Source organism: Protopterus annectens, chromosome 7.part0 (assembly GCF_019279795.1).
Source record: "Protopterus annectens isolate FY-2018-M chromosome 7.part0, PAN1.0, whole genome shotgun sequence".
NCBI lineage: Eukaryota > Metazoa > Chordata > Ceratodontiformes > Protopteridae > Protopterus > Protopterus annectens.
This window is the reverse complement of record NC_056739.1, coordinates 1,230,502,943-1,230,524,235: the sequence shown is the minus strand read 5'-3', so window position 1 is coordinate 1,230,524,235 and position 21,293 is coordinate 1,230,502,943. Positions and strand designations below refer to the sequence as shown.

Here is a 21,293-nt window from a genome sequence, read left to right as displayed (position 1 = left end):
CATCACTTAGAAAACATTCATGGGATTAACTAGTACATCAAAACAGTGTAATATATATGTGTGTGTGTGTGTGTGTGTGTGTGTGTGTGTGTGTGTGTGTGTGTGTGTATAAATATATATATGGAACACTTCACAATGCCAAAATCCTGAAAGATTGAATTTCATATGGCCGAGACCATATGATCGAACTTTTGGAATCCCAACATTATGAACGGAGATCTGTATACAATGTAGAATGGGAGATTTCCCTTTTCCTCAATGTAGGACGATCTCAGAGTTGGAATATTTAAGTAGCGGGGATGAGGGGATGCAGAGGGGCTTGCCCCCCCCCTGCAGAAACATTTAAACTGTTGTTTTTTTTTTTTTGGATTTGTTTTGGAATTTCGATATTGTGACATATTGGCCATATGGTCTCAAGCATATGAAATTTGATGTTTCGGAATTTCGAGATTCTGATGTGAGTATATATATATATATATATATATATATATATATATATATATGTATAAAATCTACCAGAATACAAGCAACTCACATTACATGTTAAAAGGAAGCATACATAAAGCTTATCTGATCTGAATGAAAGTGTTACAAATTTTATTTATTTTTTTTACATTTGTTAACCGGGTTAGTCTGGCTGAGATTTTGGCTCATTTTCAGCAGAGACCCGGGGAGAAAAGCTCCTCAGGGCTAGAAAACATTTTATTAAATTTTAGTAACATAGTAGTAACAATCAGCTATAGGATCTTACAAGCAGAGACCTGGAGAGAAAAAAAGCTCCTCAGGCAATTCAGTTATACAGAATATTAACAACTGGCAGACAAGCATGTGAGTTGTTACAAACAAGGTTTTAAACAATTAGCAAAAGAAAATGTGACTAGTTACAATATTATTTAAGCTGCTTAGAGCAAAATGAGAATAGTTAGGCAGATGCTTATTTAAAGTGGGTAAGGATCTAGTTGTATAGGAGTTTGGAAACAAGAAAGTAAGGTAAGAATGTAGGAGATGTAGGGGAGGTAGAGTATAGGAGACAGACTAGACAGATAGGTTGTTTTGAGACTGTAAGAATTAAGAGTGGTTGGAGATAGAGGAAGGGAAGAGGTAGAAGAGGCAGGGGAATAGTGTTAGAGATACATTAAGAGTGAGGTGGTGAAATAGGTGAAAGGATGGTGGTTTCAGGGTGGTTGGCTACAGTGGCAAGACCACTTTGTTTTTAGGTATTTCCTTGTGGCTAATTTGAAACTTTTGCTAAGATGGAGGGATTTTATTTCCAAGGGGAGTTGGTTCCAGGATATAGCTGGGTTGTAGTTATAGAGAAGGCAGCCTATTTTGGTTTTGGGTTTGTAGATGTCTAATAATTCTTGATTTGAGCTGCGTAGCATCCTAGCAGGGGAATATTTGGATATGATAGTGGAGAGGCTGGGGCAGAAGGAGGGTAGATAGAGGATAGAGTGGATGATTTGTAGTTGGTATAGTTGGAGCAGCTGAGGGAATTCTAGCCATCCTAGTTGCTGTAGTGCTAAGCAGTGGTGTGACTTGTAGGTTTGGTTAGCTGCAAATCTGGCAATCTTATTATAGGTAGTTTCAAGCTTGGAAATAAGTGTAGAATTTAGGTTTGTGAATATGTGACAGCTGTACAGGAGTGTTGGGAGTAATAAAGCCTGGGAGAGAGTTATTCGGGCAGTGTTAGTTAAGTATTTCTTGCTACAGAAAAGGTGTCCAAGTTTCTGATGAGTTCTTTTTACCGAGTTAGTAATATGGAGATCAAACTTAAGCTGATCATCTATTGTAACACCTAGCAATTTAGTACTAGATTCAGCTGAGATGATAGTATTGTTGCAGGATAAGATGGTAAATGTACTTTTGAGTGTGGTGATGGTTTTAGGTAGGAAGAGTAGGAGCTTAGTTTTTTTTTTTTGATTAAGTATTAGTTTATCACTAAGCCAAGGCTCAATGGTGTGGAATGATGCCTGGGTAGTTGAGTGGAGGTCAGATGGGTTGTCAGCAATGGTTATAACAGTTGAGTCATCAGCATATTGCACAAGAGATGACTGGGGACAAGAGGAGTGGAGGAAGTTGGTGAAAATATTAAAGAGTAGTGGTCCAAGTATGGACCCTTGGGGGACTCCCATTTGTACAGTGAGAGGGCAGGATAGTGCAGAGAGCCATTTAACTGATTGCTGGTGGGTAGAGAGATAGTTGGAGAACCAGGAGATAGTAGGGGGAGAGAATGTAAGTTAGTGAGTTTATCTAGAAGGAGTGGGTGTGTCAAAGGCTTTAGAAAGGTCAAGAAATAGGCATGAGACAAGTTTATTGTTATCACGAGCTAGGGAGACTATGTTGATGAATGATATGAGTGCAGTAGTTGTACTATGCTTGGGATGAAAACCATGCTGTGTGGGTGTGAGAAGGTTTTCCTGGTGAAGGTAATGCATTACCTGCTTGTGAATGCATTTCTCTAGGATTTTTGAGAGTGGAGAGAGTATGGCAATCGGTCTGAAATTGGATATGTCTGAGGAGTTTCCCCTTTGTGAATGGGTAGAGTAAAGAAATTATTCCATACAGTGGGGACATATGATTCAGAAATGGATTGGTTGATTAAGATGGATACAGGATAGGCAAGAAGATCAGAGGCAATCTGCAGGAAGTAAGAGGGTAGCTTGTTAACAGATGGGGAGCAAGGTTTAAGTTTAGAGAGTAATGACTTTACATAGTTGATACTGCTTTTAGAGAGAAGGATTTAGGAGGGTTTGGAAGAGGTATAGAGTTTGTGGGGGTGCTAGTGTTGTTTCTGGGGGGGATTTATTTTGGAGGTTATTGAGGTTATAAAATTATTGCTAAATTTGTTGGCTATGTCTTCAGGTGTTGCATTGGGACATGGGTTAGGAGAGGAAGGGTTTCCTGGATGAAGAGTCTGTTTAATAGAGCTCCAGAATTTATTTGGGTCTGATTTAAGAGTAGAGGGAGGATTGGCATAGAAGTTTATTTTGTCAAGTATAACACAGTACCAAAGTATTTTCACTGTTTTACACAGTCTTAGAACAAACAGAACTGTAATAACATATGACACATACCTGCTCTATGAAGGAAGACAGTAACTGAGCGTAGGAGGAGACAACACTGAGGGGATATTTAACAATACATTCTACTACAGTGACAATCCCACCCTCAGGTCAATTTATAACTAAGAGAAATCGGTTTATAGCCAGAACAAAGCAATTAAAGAGATGAATTTGACCCTGTCTTTTTTTGGTCCAGGATATTACAAAAAGAGGTCTGTGGACCATCCCATCCATCTGATTAATAAATGTTAAATAAATAAATAATATTTTGTTAAGAAGTGAGATAAAGATATTTTGTAAACAGATTGAAAAATCTAGTTTTCAGAGCGATCTTAACAATCTGGAAAACAAGCAGTCCAAGAACGCACCATGACCAGTTAATAGATAACCTTGTAACCACTTCCTAAAGAGTGTCTGTCTTAAATAAATCAATCTTTTTTGAAAAAAAAAAAAAGTATAATGCAGTCATACTCTGCGGCAGAAAATGTCTTCAAATTAAGCAGGCAGATAGGATGCACAACCCTCCGTGAACATACCATTTCAACGAATGCAATTTCAGCAAGTGCAAAAAGAGCAAGTGCTGTTTGATGAAACAATTTTTTGCTGACATTGAAGTTTGTTTTTTTCTTCCCTGTTGTGTGACCTCAGAGCCCCGAGCTCTAGGGGATGGGGCTTGCAGGGGTGTTTGCCCTCCTGCAGAAAAAAAAAAACTTTGTAATGTTCACCAAAGGTAGCTTCTGCGAGTGGTGTTCAGTTTGCTTCCATTTAGTAAAATTACTTTTAGAGAAACAACATGAATTGCAACCCTCGACCAGATGGAAGAGCACATCTGCATGATCAGCAGAGATTTCCATGGTCAAAAACATTAACTTCTTTTGATGGTACTCACCAAGCAATTACTTGTCCTCATGTATGTGAGCTACTAATCAGTGTTGCATCTTCATGTATGTGAGCTACTAATCAGTGTTGCATCTTCATGTATGCGAGCTACTAATCAGTGTTGCATCTTCATGTATGTGAGCTACTAATCAGTGTTGCATCTTCATGTATGTGAGCTACTAATCAGTGTTGCATCTTCATGTATGTGAGCTACTAATCAGTGTTGCATCTTCATGTATGTGAGCTACTAATCAGTGTTGCAGCTTCATGTATGTGAGCTTCTAATCAGTGTTGCATCTTCATGTATGTGAGCTACTAATCAGTGTTGCATCATGTATGTGAGCTGCTAATCAGTGTTGCATCTTCATGTATGTGAGCTACTAATCAGTGTTGCATCTTCATGTATGTGAGCTACTAATCAGTGTTGCATCTTCATGCATGTGAGCTACTAATCAGTGTTGCATTTCTCTTCCCTATATCCTGAGACTGCTGAGCTCTTGGTTCTACGAAGACTCCTATGGCCAGGTAGTCACAGGTCAAGCACGAACTGTAGTAAAAGTGAAGAACAATAGAGGTGACTCGATTATATGTCCGAACAAATTGCTCAGGACTACGTGATGTATCCCACAGAAAGAGATGAGTAAGCAATGGGATCAGGTCATTTTGTGTAACATTTCTTACATTCCAGTACTAAACCAGTTCTACCACCAAGTCAAAAGTGTAAACATCAACACAGAAAATTAAATTCAATGTAATAGCTTTGGAAATTATCAAAGAAATAATCACCTATGCATAATATACATGAATTCCTTACTAAGATCCATTAGCTCATTGCCAGGCCATATATGAAAAGCACCCAAGGCTAACTGCCACATTACTTGATGAATGATATGCAAGAAGGAACCAACAGTTTATTTCTGCATGAAGGTCATGCTAAGTGGAATTAGTTTCCTCAGTACAGACCTTCACCAGTATAGATGACTTCCTAACCTGGACAGACACCTGTATCACCAGTCTTTCCCCATCTAAACCCTAAACAAAAGAGACCCCAGAAGGAAGTGGTACTGATAAGTAAGGCCTGAGGTTTATATTCAGACTGGTCTTTATTATGAATAAGAAGGTGAAAATTATGCCTGCCTTGTTACACACAGAACTCGGCTGCAAAATAACCACGTTTTTAAAATGTTAAAGAACAACATTGCAAGTAGAAGAAAAAACAGCAATATAAAACAAAACAATATAAAACAAAACAAAAAAAAAAATCAACAATCCAAGCTGAAACACAATTACAAGCAATGCATGGAGGAATAAAAACATCAGATCCAAACTTCTGTATGTATGATAGTAATAAATAAGTAAAAAAAGAAAAAACATTTAAGGCCAAAGGCAAAATAATTAAAGTACATAATTATTGTGGCAATAGTAACGGGGAAGAACTGACCCATGGACTAAATATGTTCACAATGTACTAGTTTCCTCAAAACAAGATTAATTATTAGAAAGAAAAATTATGAAACAAATTAAGTCACAGTTAACCAGAATAGGAATAGATGCTAACAAATACCAAAAAATCCAAACCACCTACATTATGCTCAGGTAATACATATCCAGTTGAGATTAAGTTTTTAACAGCAAGTTGGCCAATGTAACACCTAAAAGTTTGTACAAAATTGCAGGGCATACAACCAGTAGCAAACTCTGTTTTAGTAGTAAGTGATTGAGTATCATGGTATGCATAATTCACAAAACATGCTCAAAAACTAAAAAGCAGAATGCGACAAAACCTCAGGTGCACATGTAAAGTCTATAAAGCACTGCAATACAATGTGCTAATATAATGCCCTGTGGAGATTCATTTTTACCTGTCACTCAGCAGTGATATTTAATCACAGACAAAAATGACCATTCCAAAAAGGCATGTTAGATAAAAATCAAGAGGCAGGGTAGCACGTCCAACAAAGCCCAAGAATATTCTAGTAATGGTTTTGGCAGACAACTGGCAAACAGATAAAATACAAGCTAGTCAATCAAGCTTCACTCTTGATAAACAATCAGACACATTGTAAAATGATTCGAATCACAGTGCAGAACTTCAGCATTCATGGCAAACACAAAGCAACATTGAAACACGGAATGTAACAGCCAGCCATCCAGCCAGTAATGGACATGATTACCATAAAGTTCTGTGACTCTCTCTCTCTCTCTCTCTCTCTCTCTGTCTCCCTCTCTCTGTCTCTCTGTTATTAAATGTTCACATCTTTGGTTGCTTATCTGCATCCTATACTGGCTCGTAGGTCCTTTGTATACTTGCTTATATCTGTCTGACTTTTTGATGGGCCTGTCATTACATATGTATATCTCGTTCCCTTTCTGCTTTAGTTCTTCTCAATCAAACTGTTACCAGAATCCCTCTCACTGACAGCCAGTGACTCATTAGACTGCATCATCCTGTACTAAGTTACATTTTATATTCTTTACATTTTATATTCTGCTCTCTCTCTCTCACTCTCTCCTTGTATGCAGTTAATACTTGGTGTTGCCTTTATGAAATGATGTTAAAAGTTAAGTCAATATGTACACCTTTCTGTGCCTATACTGTTAAGGTATTTCAGACTGTATTCTATGATGGTGGATTCTGTTAATGTATGAGTAATTTTAGCTAAAAAAAGTATACAATTTTACTGTATAATGTGTATATATATATATATATATATATATATATATATATATATATATATGTGTGTGTGTGTGTGTGTGTGTGTGTGTGTGTGTGCCAAACGTATGCCTTGTATGCTATTGCATTGTATAGTATTGCATCATTTTTGTACCTTGAATTACATCTGTCTTAGCATTAGACAGGTTGAAGTTTAAAAAAGACCTTTTTGGATCATCTTGTTAAATCCCTGAAATGAATCTACAGTTTCAATCACTGTGCGCTGTATTAAATATTCACCTTTCAATTTATGTCTCCCACATCTCATATACTTAGTTTTTGATGTATTTATCAGCATATTATTCTCCTGTGCCCAAATGGTCAATTTATTCAAGTTCTTTTACAGACACACCTTATCTGCAACACATGTAATCATTTTAATCAATTTCAGGTTATCTGCATATAGACTGAACACCAACACCTCAGATACTCTGGCATACAGGCATCCTCCAACACAATTCTGATGGATTGACTGCATCTCAGCAAGTCAGATGGCATCAGAAATACCTGGTCTAGGGAACTAAACCTCTTCTGCAACATCAGCAGAATGGTTTGGAGGGACACGTATATCTCAGAAAGGATACTGCTGCTCAGGAACAAACACCCCATCCACAAAAACCAAGTTCATCTTTGTCCATATTCAAGCTCAGCTTGTATCTATGGGTGTGAAACAGACAATTTACCCCAGGACTGCCCCCTGTACTACTAATGAACAGTAGCCACTCCTAAATGCTTTATCCCATGTATGGGTCCCCTCAAATTATCTATGGCATGAACCTAGTTATTTTCATTGGGGGTATGAACCCAATTATTTTCATTAGCGGTAATATATAATTATCAACCATGGGATGGGTAATGCTATTCTATAACCAAATGGGGTAGGTTATTTTGAGCAAAAAAAGGGAAAATGGCTAGGCTTAAAATGCTCCACAAGGGCAGCTAGCCTAATACATAGCGATTAGCCTGTGAAGTTATAATTTTTTTTCTGTCCTAGTTAGTAAAATACTGAACATTGTTCCTGCACCCACATCTTTCCCTCTTATTCAGCTTAATAAAATGTCTTTCAGAATAATTCAAATGAACTGGTAAGAGTGCTTGAGACTTGCTGGATTCCTTTTGAATTTTTCAATGTAACTCGACAGTACATTACTTAATATTTTGTCGGTGATGTTATTCATCATTTTTCTGGATGAGAGTACTAATTACTCTTACTTCACAATTATTTCTTTGCTACATTGAAAAATAACTGTCCTGCTTTTATTCAGTATTGTATTTTTTTAATATTCATTTATTTTTTATCTATTGACATTTGTTGACCAGGAAAGTCCACTGGGTCAGAAACCCATTTTTAGTGGAGGCCCGGGAAGAAAAGCTCCCCAGGTAATCAAATATTGTACAGAACAAATACAAAGTGAAAGAGATATACATACATTATCATAGGTTGGGGAGTAATGGTATATAGTTAATACATAATTATCAGACTGTATAGACACATAATAACGTACTTTCAATCACAAGAAACTAATCATAATCATTAGTAAATTGCACATATCGCAGGTAGGAGAAACAATCATATAGAGGAGGAAGATAATATAACAGAGGGCTAAAGAGTAAGATCTGAGTAGTTAAGTGTGTGACGTTAAGGGGGCTTACAGTGTATTTCACAGGTACAGCTGGGATTATTTAAATAGTGGGATTTTAGTGCAGCTTTAAAGACTATTAGGGAGTCAAGTTGAGTAATGTATGAGGGGAGGCTATTCCATAGCTTGGCAATGTTGTAGGGAAATAGGCATTGTCCTGCTCTTTTGTTGGGTTTAGTTACGTTTAAAAGTGTCCTTTATGAAAACCGGAGGGTTCTAGTTGGGGTGTATGTATGTAAGATAGACTGGAGTGCAGGACAGCTATCAGGTTTGAAAATTAGCTTATGAGCGAGTGTTAACTGAGTATAATAGAGATAGTAGTCAAATTCAAGGCAGGACAGGTTTGAGATAGCTTTGCAGTGGTGTGAGTGGTTGAGCATATTAGAGGCAAATTTTGCTATCTTGTAGTAGCAAGATTGCAGCTTATTATTGAGGGATGCATGGAGGTTGGTGAAAATTGGGCTTCCATACACGATGGATGGAATAAGCAAAGTGTTTGCTAGTTTTATCTTAGTTTTTTTATCTAGCAAGAGTTTATATTGGTATAGTTGTCAAGTTTGAAATTAATTTTCTTTACTGTATTTAGAATGTGTTGTTCAAAAGAGCGATTGTTATCAATAGTGATTCCTAAAAGTTTTGCAGATAGCACCTGTTCTATTTCTGTATTGTTATATGAAAAAATCTTGAATTCTGCAGCCGGAGGTTTTGATTAAAATAGTAACAATTAGTTTTTTTGGGGGGTTCAGTATTAACTGAGCATCATTTAGCCAGGTTTCTATGGATGTGAATGCATCTTGGGTGATCTTCTGGAGGTTAGCGAAATTGTTGGAGGATGAGATGATAGTTGAATCATCCATATATTGAATTAATATGCTTTGTTGGGAGGCTTTATTAAGATCATTAATGAATATATTAAAGAGTAGTGGTCCTAAAATGGACCCTCGTGGGACTCCTGTGTTATTTTCCAGATACTCAGATTGTTGGTTTTGCCATCTAACCGATTGTTGTCTATTATTTAGGTAGGAGGAAAACCAGGTTAATACATTTAGAGTGCATCCAAGTTTTTCTAAATATTGTAATAACTTAGGGTGTGATAACTGTGTCAAAAGCCTTTGATAGGTCTAACAGGAGTACTGAAGTTGATAGGCCAGCATCAAGAGCTTTATTTACAGTATCAGTGAAAGAGAGTAAGGCTGTGGTTGTGCTATGTCCAGGGCAGAATCCATGTTGAGTGAGAGCTAGGAGGTTGTTGTTAATGAGGTGAGTTAGTAGTTGGGATTGTATAAATTTTTCTAGGATTTTTGATAACGAGGAGAGAATAGAGATTCGTCGGTAATTTGAGAGATCGTGTGCATTACCACCTTTGTGTAGTGGAGTTAGAATAGACTTTTTCCACAGTTGGGGGACATAAGAATCAGAGATTGAATGATTAATAAGAATACTTACAGGGTAAGCTATAGCTTTGGCAGCAAGTTGTAAGTATTCAGGTGGTAAGTTATCAACAGAGAGTGAGCAGGGCTTTAGTTTGGTTAGCAATTTTAAAATTAGGGATGTATGTACTGGTTGTAGTGAGAAAGGAGGATTGGGTGGGTTATTGTTAGCTGACTGCAATGTTTTGCATCATTTCAGTCTGTTCTTTGGTACTTGTTTATTGGAACTATAACAGATTCTTGGCTGAAACGAGGTTTAGTAGTACTGGCCACCTACCTGTGAAAAAATAAATACACAGTACTGTTGCATGAATGTAGAATTGTATTGTAGTCCAGCAACCTGGTCATCTCTTTGCCCTACACCAAGTCTGAAACGCAATCCCTATTCCAATCAGGACATTACATAACATTCTGCAACTAAAGGAATTTCTTTCGGACTCCTGACTTTGTACTTGCTGCTCTCCTGGCTAAAACTTCAGCTCCTTTTGCTCTAATACCTATTACACATCCTATGTCTTCTTTCCTTGTTTTTATTTATTTATTGCTATTTCCTTTACTCTTAATCTTGCTTTTACACACTATTTCTCCTGCCTCCATTATCTTCACCACTTATTGCCTATAACAAATACTTTTCTTGCTCTTTCCTCTATTTTTCCTCCTTCTTATCAGGTCTATATTACGATATCAAAAGCTCAGGTCAGCGAACACCTGTTCACCAACCAATAAACAGCAAAATGTCATTTCCCCAAATGGCCACTACAGCAAATTTTTTCCTAGAGGAAAACAATTGCTTGGCCATCGTCGTGGATTTGCCCTTTTCCCCATTGTAGTGCGATCTTGGAGTTGGTATATTTAATTTCTTCTTGGCCAAGTGATTTTTTTTTCCCCTAGGAAAAAAAATTGTTGTAGTGGCCATTCACGGAAATGACATTTCACTGTTTATTGGTCGGCAAACAGGTATTCACTGACCTGAGCTTTCGATGTTATAATATAGGCCCTTCTTATCCATTGTTTGAATTTTCCTCTCTAACATACTCTCATACTTAAAACATGTTAACATGTTTCAATGGTACATGATATTGTATTTATCTTGTTTTAATTATGATATGTGCATATTATGCTACATCTTATGTGTATTAATATTTGTATTAATATATGTGTTTACGTTCCTTCGTTGAAGGTTGTGCGTTAGGCCCAGCAAGCCAGCACGTAAAAATCTACTGCCAATCATTAGCGGACCGGAGTTCCGCCGTGGCGACCCCTAACCGGGAAAAAGCCGAAAGACACAAACAAACAAACAGTATGTTGTAATATGATGTCATTTTCATTTATGTGTTTGTATTTTCTGTTCTTTTATTTGTGAAGTCCTTATCCTTAAGCCTTCATGGAGAACAGATAAAATTATCCATTCAGACATTTCTGGTAAACAAATGTCAATAAATAAATAACTCAAGGCCACTGTGATTGGAACCAAATGCTTCTGTATCTATAAAACAATGACGAGATGACAGATCCAATTTGTCTTAACTTGCCAAATTACCAAGATAGCCACAAACATTTTTTCCTATAATTTTCTTTGCTCCAGGACATTTTGCTGCATTATATGTAAAAAATGTGAGTGGGCCTCCTGTTTTGCTCTTGTCCTGGTGAGAAGAGTATAAGAGATCAAAAAAATATTACTGATTAAAATTTTTCTGCTTTTGATTGCATGTAACAATATGCTTAGACATCATTTGTTTTTACAATCACTCATTGTGGGTGTCCCTATTTTATTATTGACAACACTTTACTGTTTCAGAGTCAGAAATTCAGTTCTGGTTTCCTGTCCTTGTCTACTCAGACTCTGTGTGTTGTCTACATGTATTTGTGGGTTTTGTCCTGCTGCTCTGGGTTACTTTTACCACCCAAATACATTAGTTGATGAGATACTCTGAAAGTGCACAAATATATATGTATGGGTCTACTTCAAATCATTGATTTTTCAGAACATCGAACATCACATCATCGAAGGCATTCTGAATGTAGATCACCGTACAGTGCATAATGGAAAGTTTTCCATTCTCTTCACTGTAGTGCAATCTCAGAGTTGTTATATTTAAGTAGTAGGGGGTGGGGGTGCAGGGGGGGGGCTTGTCTCCCTGCAAAAACATAAAAGAAGAGTGCTTTTCTTTTTAATTTCTTTAAATTTCATTTTCTATGTTTCAGAACTTCGATCATCTGGTCTCCGACGATCTGATGTTCAATGTTCTGAACTTCGATGATTTGAAGTTCAGAACATCTGAACAGTGGCCCTCTTCAAGCGCACCCTTGATGAGTGGATAGGCAAACACAAATTTGTCCCAGGGTTTCTACGACAGGTGCTGATTGTGGTTTCTTTTTTGGGGATAAACTCTTGACTAGGTTTGTAAGGGCCCCAGAGCCACAGAGCCATTAACCTAAAAATCTCCTATGATCCCATATATAAATATATATATATATATATATATATATATATATATATATGTATGTATATATCTATCTATATATATATATATATATATATATATGTATATATATATATATATATATATATATATATATATATATATAAAACAGTTACAGTTGCATTTTTTGGCCTAGGTCATGGTTGTAAAAGGACTGAAAAGTGTGTTACAAAATGGTAGCATGTTAGCACCTAATATAAATGTCTACATACATGCTTGTCTTAGTACCTGATAACCAGACTCTGGAGCACTTCACTGTTCTTCTGTATGCAGGCCATCAGACAAGGACAGACAAGAACTTGTGCAGTGCATCTGTTCTTAAATTACTGTGTAAATTAGCACAATTACATACAGACTCAGTTCCTAGTTAGTTCATTTAAATCAGCTGCTTCAAATAAACTATTTGATAAAAGCAGCATGCAAATATAATCAAGCCAATTAAAATAAGTTGCAGAATAATCACTTTTCAGTTTATTGCTTTTAGTATTTGGAGTTTTTCCCTACAGTTGTTTTGAATTTGAGCTGTTTTATGTTGCTTTGATAGTAACATCATGTCATGTATGGAAACACAGACAGTAAATGCTTGGTCTCCACCAACTTAATACTGTCTTCAAAGACAATAAGGAGACAGTCTGACAGACTCCACACACGCAACATAAGCTCTGTTGCCTGCTAATTAATTAATTGTTTCATTTAATGTCAGTCATATGTTGGCAGTTATCAACACTCATGCTTTTGCTTGAGGATGTTTCTGAATGCATGAAGTTGTTAGGCTGTCTGCTCTGTCTTTTTAGAATCCAGTAGGTAGTGATGGTATGAGGGTCAGATAATTCATAATCTGTCACTCCATTTGTGATACCAATGGCAAAACAATGCAAAGAAAACAACTATACAAACTCAAAATAAATACAAGCAAACATGAAGTAGAAGTGTCAAATAAAACACAATTCCATTGCAACTGCTAATCTAATGAGGTATGATAGCATAGTGGCTGACAAGTGAATCTCGGGTAAGTATATGTCCTAGCTCTGTCAAGTGATTGGAACAAGTTAAACACTATCTAAAGGAGAAAAACAAAAACAACAGTATTTCTTGGTTATTTTGGCAGAGAGCATGATCTTTGCTTTCATGCTGTTTATAATCTGTGTATTTATGTCAAGGATCCGTGGCCAAGAAGTACAAATGGACACGAACATGAATGCGGACAAATATACAACTGGTGGACAACAATATTTTTTTACGCATATACAACCATATGTTCTGGTTATGGGAGACTAGACTGCTGTTAAAATAAATAAAAAGGAAAGAGCTGGTGCTCTGGGTCAGAGTTGCATAGGTGGTTATCAATTTGTTAATGGGATAGGCCCACTAGGTGCAAATGCCCTTTCACAGTGGTGGTCCAGGTTTACAGAAGGTGACAGCATTTACAATAATCACCTTGTGGCTTGTCAGATGGCAAGGAGGCGAAACACATGAAAACAATTACGAATGTGTTCTCAGACATGATGTTCAAGATAAGGTGATGCTCTGCTGTGATGCTTTGTTGACATTTATATTCACATCACTAGAAGTCACCTTTATCATGACCTTTATGTGTAGAATCTAACAAGTGGGTCATAAGAGCTACATAGCATTCGAGCTGATTTTATCTTACTTGGTAAGTAATACCAGCAATAACTTACATGGTTATTTTCCCACACAGTGAAATGTGTATTTCTTTTTCCTTTTGATTCTATTATTTAAGGAAAGAGGATTGCTTTATTAACTTATTTTATAATGGTCCTTCAGATACAGCTATGATTAACACACTATTAAAATGAAAGGAGCATGGATTTACTTACCATACACTATTTTAAAATAACAATTAATAGAACAATTACTAATTTGTTTTTCTATTCAGTCAGTCTTTATTTATTTATGTTTGTTGATTATGAGGTCTAATTGGTTCTAACCTATTTACAACTGAGACCAGGGGATAAAAGCTTTAGATATACTACATTCACTAACAAATACGTCATCAATAAAAATATACTTTCTACAAATGCAGAAATGAGTACATTTACAGAATGAAGAGCAGTAGTACATTTGGAATATGTTTATGACATTGATAGATACGAAGATTAGCAAATGTGGCAGCAGCTAACTTGTTGTTCTGCTTGCTAAATACGATAAAATTGCTAATACCTTAGTCATACCAAGGTATAATGAAACAGGGTTATCAGATTAGATGACAGTAACTGACAGCAGGTATTAATATAATGTACAAAGATACTGAGGAGAAAACATGCAATAAAAGCAATGCAGAAGAACCTTGGATAAAGTAATGTCATTAATGTTTTATAATCAGCACATAAAGAATACAAAGAGGAAATGTACTAATGTGATATTTGGAGGAAAGTAGCATAACTTTACGGTGGAGGGACGGACAGGAGGATGAGGAAAGAAGTCAAGAATGAAGAATGGCATGAGCAGAGGCAGGGAGATGTGAACACAGTGGCAGAATGCATGGGAAAGTGCAGGATAATGAGTTAATGTATCCATGAAAGAGACAGAGTGGGAAGAGATACTGAAAGAGGGTGGAACTTCAACAGAAGACAGGTGAATGAACTGTAAAAATAAAGGGAGAATTCTTACTATGTCAGGAAACCCCACATTAACAATATGTATTACTGGATAGAAAAGTCCTGATAATGATTCTGAAACCTTGTTTGAAAAGAAGCTTTCAATAACTAAGCACATGTTTATTCCATTGCGTTGCAATATATAAACCATCAATCAAGCTTCTTAGAGGTACTAGTGAAGAGACGAGGCCCAGAAGGATTATATTAAGTCACTACATTAAATATGATAAGTATTTGGTGGAGTATAACAGCCTGTGAGCCATTGTTAGTAGGCTGAATTTCTAAGTTAGGAATTTTTATCTAAGCAGACTTATTTAAGGTTTCGCAGTGATGATATAAACACCAGTAATTCATGTGATTCTTTTGTATTCTAGTTCACATTTTTGTCTGGTGGTTCTGAGAAAATTCAGTATTACATGGGATGTACATGGATGGCAGAAAGGCACAGGTTTCATCTGTTCTACTACAGTCAGTCATAAAAGCCTTGGCCTTGTCCATCATACCAAGCCTCTGATTAGATTTTTGTAATTATGGACTTGATGTAGAGAAATGGCTTGAGTTCATTATTTATTGTGAGAAAAAAATAAAAAATAAAAAAGCTTCAATGATTTCACTGTTTGAACAGAAGAGATAATAAGGAAGGCTGGAGCAGGTGGAGAAGAGTTTGGAGGTAGGCCCAAACAGCAAACCGCAAACATATTATTGTGAATATATCTGCATAAAGGCACAAGCTTGATGACCATGTTTGAAAATATTTAAATCCCTGCTGAAATACTTACAGTACTGCAGACATAACAGCCTATCCAAAAGGTAAGAATCCATCATATGTATAAATATGGCTTACCTTTATAATGTCGAAAGCACATACACGAATATGCACACCACTGAAACCTTTCCGCGAAACTCGTACCGCCAAAACTTCTGAAAGTCGAAAAAACATTGAACGTCGACATTTCCGACCGCACCACATCTACAAACAAGTGCTAACATGGGTCAAAAAGGGGGCAAGATTTTGCGGTTCAGAACATCGGCATTCAACATTTTGAGAAGCTGTAGTTTGGAGTTCACGGAAGTGGTTTCAATGTTCTGACCATCAACATTTTGAAGGTAAGCCATAGACGTGTGTGTGTGTGTGTGTGTGTGTGTGTGTGTGTGTGTGTGTGTGTGTGTGTGTGTGTGTGAGACAATATTAAGATAAAGATAAAGAACCATAGGTTTCCAACTAAGCATTTTATCAGTGTACTCCTTTAAGGTGTAATGGCACAGTCTCCTGCATTTACCTATAAACACACTCTTCCAAGTGATATATTTTTTCCATAACAATTTAGTAAGTTAATTCACTTTGTCATGTTGCACCTGAAGAAATATCTAGTATAAATGCACAGAGGCTAAATAGACAATAGGCTATATTAGATCTAACCAACCATCTACCTTTTTTTTTTACAAAAAATAGCATTTCACTTGATAGGGTTTAACATACCCCCTTCCAAAAAATGATGTCTAAAAATATCTTCTCTTTCTTTTTTGGAAAAGGAAAAACTTATCTTATGTAACCTAATTTTTCTAGTGAAATTGTATTCAAAACATAAACTTTTTTGAAAAAGGCGATTTGAAACACCGCCAGTTATCCAAAATCTTTGTATACCAACAAGAATACAATCCTTCTAGGTTAGAAATGTCTGCTCCCCACCTAAAGTTACTCCTAAAATAGTAATTTTATCATGCACAAACTAGATTTTATGTGAAGATGATGTAAAATCAAAAACAACACCCTTTTGCATATTAAGAAACAATCCCACTACCTGTTATATAGTTTTAACTTCCTGACTAGTGGCATTAATATAATATACTGAGTTAAGTATAAAAATAAAATCATCAGCAACAAGAAAAACTAGTGGCAGAGTATGGCATGCTAATATTTCCCATAAAGCATCAATGCAAGATCTAGAACATTCCTCTACAACAGCATTCGTTACCAAGTTAAATAAAATGCGACTTAATGGGCAGAGTTGCTTAATACTTCTATACATTTTTATTTTATTACCAAGATGACCATTTATTAAAGGCATAACCCAGGAATTTTCATAAATGCTGCATAAAACATGTAGAAATTTAATACCAATACCGTAAGATTTCAGTATATCCCACAAAATTTTATGTGAAATCATATCAAAGACTTTCTGGATATCATATTAAATGAGTAGGTCTTTCTTGGTATGGGTAATACTATCAATGATTTCACATAACACTACTAACATTTCCCTACTCAGCCTCCCCTTCAGTCCAAAAAGACCTGCATGAAATTTATTTAAGAAAACCTGACTTAGTCTAATTTATAGTATTTTACAGACAATGTTACAGTCTGTGTTTGTTAATGTAATGGGCCTCCAATTTTGAATATCTTCTTTGTGCCCTTTATTTTAAAATATAAATCTTATAACACTACCACACCCAGACTCACTAGGCATACCTATATCTAACCATTTATTTAATACATTGAAAAAATAAGTTTCTGTCTCTGAGATATGTTTTATAGAACCCATAGGTAATGCCATTTATAATTATATTATACTATATATTTATGGAATTTATAAAGCCATTTAAATGGTAATTTAGGCAGCTGCAGTGGTGCAGTGGTTAGCATTGTTGCCTCACAGCATGAGATTCTCTGCTTCAATTCTTGGCTGGGGTACCTTCTGTGCAGAGTCTGTATGTCCTCCCTGTGGTTGCATGGTTTCCTCTGGGTGCTCCAGTTTTCTTCCACATTTCAATGACATGCAGTCGGTGGATTGGACACTCTAAATTGGCCATAGGTATGAGTGTGTGTGTGCAAGTGAGTGGTACAGATGAACTAGCATGGCAGAGCTAGCCACTCAGCAGTGTATACCTTGGCTCGAGATGATTGTCATTGTTGAAGTGACACCCCGACCCCAAATGCAGAATGGGAAAACGTGGTTGAGGATGGATGGAGGAATAGGTAATGCCATCTATGCCTGGGGACAAATCAACAAAACAACAAAAAGGTCACACAAAACAATCTAATTCTGACAATAATATGTGACCTTCTAATACCTTAATGTCTTCTGCAGAAATATGACAGACATTCCAATGTGTTTTAAAAGTGTCACAGGGGGAACATATTTCAGATTGGGCTGTTGCCATAACATCCTCAGTACGAAGCAAACCTACCATTAATTCAGATTCTTTTTTGACTTATTAAAAAATGAGATATATCTTGTTTAGAGCCTTGAATAACATGTCATTGCTAAAAGAATATATACTCTATCAGCCATGTTTTTAAAACCTCTATCACTTTCTAGGCAAACATTAGATCTACAGACTGTAAGGAAGCCTCATAATTCTTTGAAGCAGAGAGATGCTTATGCATTTTTTAATGAGAAGTTGCTTTTCTACAGAACAAAATACAGTTTTATGTTTTTTTTATAGAGTTCACTACTGTGACCAGTTTTCATTAACGTCAATTAAAGTGACTATTTGTTCCGGTAACAGATGCACTCTATCTTTCAATTCTATTGTTTGTTCTTCCCATCCATTTAACTTTTTAATACCTTTACCAACTGTCAAGCTAGATACATTGTTAATAAGCTCAGAAATCAATGCCATATGATCAGTTATAATTACATGAATAGGAACAGAATAAATTAAAGAAAATTATACAATGACCCTCCCCTATTAATATTCCAAAACACGTACGCTGATTGGCTGTGGTAAATCCCACAATATTTTAAGTCTTTTTTATTAAATATCTTGGCTTTTATGTTCTGCCTAGCCAGTTCTATTTTTTTACTTTTATTAAATCCCACAATATACCAATGGAAAAAGGTCCAGTCGCCCAGACTTTTTTCCGTTGGTATAAAGTGTCCAAAACCTTTTTTTTTTAATAAATAAAAAGAAAAAAGAAAATAAATGGAGCAACGGAGACTTTATTTTCTCCATTGCTTCCATTTCAAAGCATTGATGTACTGGGTATGCATAGTAATGCAAGTCCCATATGCATGCGCAGTACATCAACACAAGGAAGCAGTATACCACCACCGATGGAAGAAAAGTAATGCGTCGTTATACAAAGACATTATTTAAGAAAAGTAAGTATTTTTTTCTTAAATAATGTCATTGTATAATAGCAATAACTGACTCCGTGGTTATGATATATTGAAATTTACTCACAGTTCGTCCTCATGATTAAACCACACCAACCATGGGTAAATCTTCAATATACCACACCACTTCATCGGCTATTGCTTAAATAATCTGTATAAGAAAAATAATCAATTTCAGTGCACAATCTACCTCTGTGATAAGTTGGCCCTGTGTAAGGTCCTAAAACAAGATTGTTACAGTCTGAAATCTCATAATACAGTAACTTTACATCTGCAGTTTTTTGTCTGCTGTCATATGGCAGTTCCAAACTCCTATAACAATAAACAGGCAATTAACTCTTAAAAATGTTGTAGAACACAAAATACATTTTCTCTAGTTTTTTATTAGTAAAACCCTGAAAAATAATGAGTTTAAAAATCCTCACCCAGGACTGCGTATCACAAATAAGAAGTCCTGGAACATCAATTAACATCTATCAAAGAAATACTGAATTTAAACAAAATAGCTTTACCAGGGCATAAATCTCTTTCAAAGCTCCAATCAAGTTTATGTCCCCAAACAACCTCAGTGTGCTCCTGCCTGTATACAAAAATGTAAAATCTTTAAACTGTGGTGTTCGTTAATCAAACTATTTCCATTCAAACTGCTAATAGCAAGGCTGTCCTTTTCCTTTCTTAACAGAATGTTTTTCTCCCCTTTCTCTCAGCTTCCTTTTATGTACCCTTTTACCAATAGTGGTACCATTTCCATCCATTTCCACATTTTCACAACATTGTGTATCATCACTGTTATTACACTCCTTCCCCCCTCCTCCACTATGGACTCTGCTGTTATTTGTAAAGTATTTTCACGGTCAATACCAGGAACCTCTGCTGTATCCAATACTTGAAATGTATTAGATACAGGCAAAGAAACATTTTCTTTCCCAGCCATGACATGTGGTGCTATAACCTTTTCCCCAGAAAATTCCTCAGCCCCTGATATATTGTTTTTATGCTTATCTTCCTTAGTGTTCTCCACATTTTTTGTAAGTAATTTGTGACAGTCAGACCAAAAGCATCCAACAGTTTTTCATTCCCTATAAGAAGGAACACAATTAGCTGCAGTATGGCCTAGAGCACAACACAATGTCATCACCTATCACAATTTTGAATCAGATGTGGTATGGACCCACAAAAAAAAAAAAGTTTTAGTCTGCCCTTTATAATGTATGTATGTTCTATGATCATTAATAGAAATGACACTGTGAATATGATTGACTTTACCATGCTGCTTAGACAGGGAATGCCTCAATTTCCTTGACCCATTCCACGACTTGTATTATCATACATTTTCTTAATATCAAGAACATGTTCACAGTGAAGTGAGAAAGCATGCCTAATAAAAGTATGATTAATGTCTGTTGTGCAAAACTGCAGAATCAATTTTCTTTTAAAGTTCATATTTAGGGCTGAAAAAGTATACTGCACCCATGGTTGACACAAACTTTTCAAATCACCCTACTGTAAAAATCCATCTGCAGTCTCAACAGCCTCAAAGGTGATATCACAAAATGTGTTCTTCCCCACATGTATAAACACATGAAGTGTTCTGCAGTAAATGCCAAAGAAGCAGCAATAAAATTTCAAACTGCATATTGATCAACAATAATGTCATTAGTGGGTAAAATACGTACCACAGGTAAGGGGGTTGTTTTTGTATTGCTTCTAACCAGTTTAGTCTGTGACCTCTTCACAACAGGAACAAATGTAACACTAGGAATATCTGTTTTTGGTGTTTACAGGACACTATCTGATCCTTGGACTGACTGACAAACAGAACAGGATTAACTTACTTTCTTTTGTCCCTTGACATTACTTCCTTTACAATATGAACAACTGTTTCTTCAGGATTAATTTTATCCATTATCTCATTCCATGACGTCATATTTTTGATCTCCAATTCTTCATCATTAATCATATTTACAATCAATTAATCTGGCATACCATTAGAAGACACTGTAGTAATTCCTACAGCATTTTCTGTGCAGGAACAACAACCACTCCATCCCCTCTTGCCACAAAGTACACCCACCCTCTAGCTCATTGCAACACTTCCTCCTACAAAAAGAGTAGGGGCCCTTATTTTTTTAAAAGGATGTAGAGTACTGTTTACAGACTTACATATTTACAAATGTATACAATGTGCACATTTCCATTCCTCTCCATTATTGTTATACAGTCATAAATATCTTATTTTTCATTAATATGGTAAACTTATATCTTCATTATCTTATTTGGTCCCCCACTCTTTCCACAACCATCATTTATTTTTTTCTTAAAATTAATGCCAGTCTCCATTTAC

At 36.1% G+C, this 21,293-nt stretch overlaps 1 pseudogene; it reads right to left on the bottom strand.

The window, feature by feature from the left end:
• Positions 1 to 20,909, bottom strand: part of LOC122806153 — a 183,396-nt pseudogene extending 162,487 nt beyond the window's left edge.
• Positions 20,910 to 21,293: the final 384 nt, after the last annotated feature.